Genomic DNA, 5,574 nt, shown 5'->3' with positions numbered 1-5,574 from the left:
TCACACAAATATGCCCAAGTGGTTTTTGACAAAACTGAAACCCAATTCGGTGCTGGATAAATTAGATATGCATAGGCAAAACAAAACAAAAATAAAAAACATGCACAGAACCTTGACCTAAACTTCATACCTTATACAAAAAATAACCAAAAATAGATCATGAACTTAAATGTAAATGTGAAAATCTAAAGCTTTTAGAAGAAAACAAAGGAGAAACTCTTCAGAAATTAAGATAGGCAAAATTTTTGGACTTGACACCAAAAACAGGATCATAAGAGGAAAAATTAAACTATAGTTCATCAAACTAAACATAGTGCTCTGTAAAAGACTCTGTTAAGAAGACACATAAAGAAGCTATAAACTGAGAGCTAATCTGTCTGACAAAGGACTTATAACCAAAATATATAAAGAAATTTCAAAACTCAGTATTTTTTTTAAATCAATGATTCAATTCTAAAATGGGCAAAAAGACATTTAAACAAAGAGGATGTACAGATAGAAAATAAATGCATAAGGACTAGCTTTCCGTGCGGTGCGTCTAGTGAGGCTCCGGTCCTCCTCCTCCTGCCGCAGGGCCAAAACCCCTGACAGTATACAGCTGCGCTTAAGCCTGGCCAGTGTCATCTGTGTCCACAATGCCCCCCAAGAAACAGGCTCAGGCCGGGGGCAGCAAAAAAGCAGAGCAGAAAAAGAAGGAGAAGATTATTGAAGACAAAACTTTTGGTTTGAAGAATAAGAAAGGAGCAAAGCAGCAGAAATTTATCAAGGCTGTTACACATCAGGTTAAATTTGGTCAACAAAATCCACATCAGGTAGCACAGAGTGAAGCTGAAAAGAAATTGAAGAAGGATGACAAGAAGAAAGAATTGCAGGAGCTAAATGAACTGTTCAAACCTGTAGCTGCTGCTCAAAAAATAAGTAAAGGTGCAGATCCCAAGTCTGTGGTATGTGCATTCTTCAAGCAAGGACAGTGTACTAAAGGAGATAGGTGTAAGTTCTCTCATGACTTGACTCTGGAGAGAAAATGTGAAAAGTGAAGTGTTTACATTGATGCAAGAGATGAAGAACTTGAAAAAGATACTATGGATAATTGGGATGAGAAAAAGCTGGAAGAAGTAGTGAACAAGAAGCACGGTGAGGCGGAAAAGAAAAAACCGAAAACTCAAACAGTGTGCAAGCATTTCCTTGAAGCTATTAAAAACAACAAGTATGGCTGGTTTTGGGTATGCCCTGGCGGGGGTGATATTTGCATGTATCGTCATGCTCTTCCTCCTGGATTTGTGTTGAAAAAAGGTAAAAAGAAAGAATAGAAAGAAGATGAAATTTCATTAGAAGATCTAATTGAAAGAGAGCGTTCTGCCCTAGGTCCAAATGTTACCAAAATCACTCTAGAATCTTTTCTTGCATGGAAGAAAAGGAAAAGACAAGAAAAGATTGATAAACTTGAACAAGACATAGAAAGAAGGAAAGCTGACTTCAAAGCAGGGAAAGCACTAGTGATCAGTGGTCGTGAAGTGTTTGAATTTCATCCTGAACTGGTCAATGATGATGATGAAGAAGCAGATGATACCCACTACACCCAGGGAACAGGTGGTGATGAGGTTGATGATTCAGTGAGCATAAATGACATAGATTTAAGCCAGTACATCCCAAGAGATGTAGATGAAACAGGTATTACTGTAACCAGTCTTGAAAGATTCAGCACATACACTTCCGATAAAGATGAAAACAAATTAAGTGAAGCTTCTGGAGGTAGGGCTGAAAATCGTGAAAGAAGTGACTTGGAAGAGGACAACGAAAGAGAAGGACCAGAAAATGGAGCTATTGATGCTGTTCCTGTTGATGAAAATCTTTTCACTGGAGAGGATTTGGATGAACTAGAAGAAGAATTAAATACACTTGATTTAGAAGAATGACACCAAACAAGTCGATGAAAAAATTAAGTCAGCTCAGCATGAGTTGAAATTGACTACATTAATTTTTTCCACCTAGAATCAACAGGATGTTTATTTCCCATGCTGATTCTGGAGGACTTACCCTCCTACAAAAAAGGAATATTGTTCCTACATCTTCTCTTCTGACTTTGGCTTCATCTCATAGTAAGTTCAGACTAGTTCATGATAAATTGAAAATATAATGGTCATTGCAGAAAATGATTGATTGTTGTAACTATCCACCCAAGTAAGAAGTGTATCTGCTTTTCAATCTTTTGGTTTTCATTTGGGCATGTGCTATTACCAGAAACAACAAACTTACATTTAAAATACCCTTCATTTGACAGAGTTTTTAATGAGTGATTTAATTTCCTTTGTATTTGTATGTTTAGAAAACTGCCTAAAACGTGAGCACTGTACTTCATAAAGGAAACTGCATATGCAGAGTCAGTATTGTATATCTTTGGACAATTAGATGGACATTTAAAATGGAACTTCTTTTATCTGACAGGATCAGCTACAATGCCCTGTGTTAAATTGTTTAAAAGTTTTCCCTTTTCTTTTTTGCCAATAAAGTTGTAAATAAAGACTACCATAAAAAAAAAAGAAAGAAATGCATAAAAAGATGTTCAACATCAGTAGCCATTAGGGTAATGCAAATTTAAGCCATAATGAGATATCACTATACAACTTTAGAATGGCTAAAATAAAAAATAATAAAAATGCCAAATGTAAGTGAGGATACAGAGAAACTAGATGACTTACACATTGCTTGTAGAAATGTAAAATGATAGAGCCACTCCAAAAAATAGTTTGGAAGACTTTCCAAAACGACACATAAATTTACTGTATAACCTAGTAATTGTTATCGGATATTTATGGCACAAAAATGGAAATTAATGTTCATATAAAAAACTATACGTAAATGTTTATAGCAGCTGTCCTTGTAATAACCCCAAACTGGAAACAACCCAGATGTCCTTCAGTGAGTTAATGGCTGAATGGATTATGGAGCATCTATAACATGCATTGCTACTCACAATGAAAAGAAATGAACTATTTTTTCTATTTTTAAAAGGCAAGATTTCACTCAGTTGTACAGGCTGGAGTGCAGTGGCATGATCATAGTCCACTGCTGCAGCCTGGACCTCCTAGGCCTAAGAGATCCTCCTACCTCAGCCTCCAGAGTAGCTGGAACTACAGAATGTAATACCATGCCTGGCTAATTCTTTAATTATTATTTTTAGTAGAGATGTGGTCTCACTATGATGCTCAAGCTGGTCACAAAAAAATATCACTGATACACCAACGACTTGGATTTATCTCAAGGGATTTCACTAAATGAAAAAGCCAATTCCACAAAACTACATACTCTATGATTTTATTTATGTTGTTCTTGAAATAACATAATTATTGAAACTTAGACTGGATTGGTAGTTGCCAAATGTTAGGGGTAGAGAGAACAGGGATGGGTATCCTTATAAAGTGGCATGAGACAGCCTTGTGGTGATGGAACAGCTCCGTATATTGATTGTCATTGTGTTTGCACAAATCTACACAAGTGATAAAATTGCATAGAACCACACACACGCATGGGTGTGTGGATGTCAAACTGATCAAACCTGAATTAGCTCTGTGGGTTATAATCCATGTTAATTTACTGGTTTTGATATTATGCTATAGTTGTGCAATATGTTATAATTAGAGAAAATTTAGTGAAAAATACATGGGACCTCCCTGTACATTTTTGCCACTTCCTATGAATCTATAATTGTTGTGAAATAGAAAGCCTAAAAAAAATAACTAAGGCCAATGTATGACCTCAGAGTAGAAACCACGTAAAACACATCTGAAAGGAAAACAAAGCTCAGAGTTTGTGAATAGCTAAATAAATGGGTCATGTTATTATTGCACAGACCTCTACAGTATAGGGTCCAGTGCGCCTAGCCAAGGATAAAACACTATCAACAGCCACCAGCATGGAAAGGACTGAGTAAACTCCTAACCAGAACATGAGCATGTAATTCATTACTTTGATTCAATTCCTTTGGCAGCTATCATCCTATCCTACTGGAGGAAGTCTTCTCTAACTTCAAAATGTTTGTGCCAGTTTTAAACTGATCCAATCACACAGTTATGCATTCATAATTTCCAGGTCAAAATCTGATGTCACCATTTAACATAATCAAAATAGCACACGTTCTTAAATCAAAAGGTCTGATGTCTTAAAGTTTATCATTCATTCAAATGGGTTGTTACTATGATAACTAAAGTCATGAAAAAACTGTTATACAAAAAAATTAAAACGTTGAAGACCAACTTTAAATTAATTTCAATAAAACAAATATTAGTTAAGAAACTATTGCTAGGCTAACTAGCTTATGTTAATAAAAGCCTGCATTGCCAAACTGGTAACCTACTGATTTTAGTGGAATTTCTAGAGATGTGGAATGTACTCTCACTCTTCAGAAGTAACTGGTTGGGACATGCATTTGGAAAAAAAAAATGCATTAAAATTTTGTTTAAGAGAGATGATATCTAGGAATTAAGCTATTCATTTTTTCCTTTTCTTTCTTCTAATAGAGCGTAGAAATGCCAAAATGTCCAGAATTGATCAACAAAATGATATGTTAACCTCAAAAGGACAAAATTAAATTGATGACTTGACTTAGAATTCTTTGACTGGTGTTGTGAAAACTGCCAGTTTCTTCTGCAATTGCAATGAAGCTCACTGTTGGCAAGAACTGCTAACTATAATCCACATCAGCTTTCAAAAAGCTTCATTGTAGTGTTTTAATTCAATGTCATTTAAAGTTTGTGTGTTGGCATTTACACATCAGGTGACATTTCCAATTCCGCATTTATATATAAGTTATGAGATTGAGAGAACACACACCATTAGTAATATATATCAATATGTTAACATTAATATAAATTATCAACATTAATATACTAATATAAAGTAATATATCAGTAAAAGTCACTTGTTACAAAATGCTATAGTCTGAGTGCATCACCAGGAGCCATTATGGTAGAGGGTGTATTTGTAATCAGCATAGCTTCCATCAGCTTTAACAAGAGTGTTTGGACTTTTTAACCCTTTAGGCTCTGACTTTGAACACAACACATGTCAACCAACTTATCCCAAATATGTAAGCACTACAATACAGTGAAAAAGCTAATTTCTAACAAAATCAATGCAGTTCAACCAAAAGCTGGTGTGAACATAGCTAACAAAATCCTAGATTATAGAGTAGAGACAAAGAAAAAAAGATCAGGGTCCTATCTTGAAAAGTTTACAGGTTTTGAATTGACAGTCAAAATAAGGAACTACTCAGGAGGCTGAGGCAAGAAAATTACTTTTGGCCAGGCATTGGATACCAGCCTGAGCTAAAGAGTGAGTCTCCCTCTCTTAAAAATATATTTTTACAAATTAGCGTGGAGTGGTGGTGCATGTTTATAGTCCCAGCTGTCTGAAAAGCTGAAGCAGTAGAATCACTTGAGCTTAGGAGCTCAAGGCTGCAGTGAGCTGTGATTATGCCACTGTAGTTCAGCCTGGTCAATAGAGAGAGACCCCCCCCACAGCCGCGCCATCCTCAAAAAAAAAAAAAAAAAAAAAAAAAAAAAAAAAAAAAAAAAA

General features: G+C 35.5%; 2 pseudogenes across 2 annotated transcripts; both read left to right on the top strand.

The window, feature by feature from the left end:
- The first annotated feature begins 521 nt into the window (after nt 1–521).
- LOC116540371 lies at nt 522–1,293 on the top strand (annotated as a pseudogene). The gene has a single exon (XR_004264408.1). The product of XR_004264408.1 is annotated as a zinc finger CCCH domain-containing protein 15 pseudogene (transcript).
- Nucleotides 636–2,536, top strand: LOC116540365 (annotated as a pseudogene). The gene has a single exon (XR_004264406.1). The product of XR_004264406.1 is annotated as a zinc finger CCCH domain-containing protein 15 pseudogene (transcript).
- Nucleotides 2,537–5,574: the final 3,038 nt, after the last annotated feature.

Source organism: Sapajus apella, unplaced genomic scaffold (assembly GCF_009761245.1).
Source record: "Sapajus apella isolate SASKATOON/1434 unplaced genomic scaffold, GSC_monkey_1.0 scaffold4, whole genome shotgun sequence".
Classification (NCBI taxonomy): Eukaryota; Metazoa; Chordata; class Mammalia; order Primates; family Cebidae; genus Sapajus; species Sapajus apella.
The sequence above is the reverse complement of the archived record's forward strand: the minus strand, read 5'-3'. Positions and strand labels throughout refer to the sequence as shown.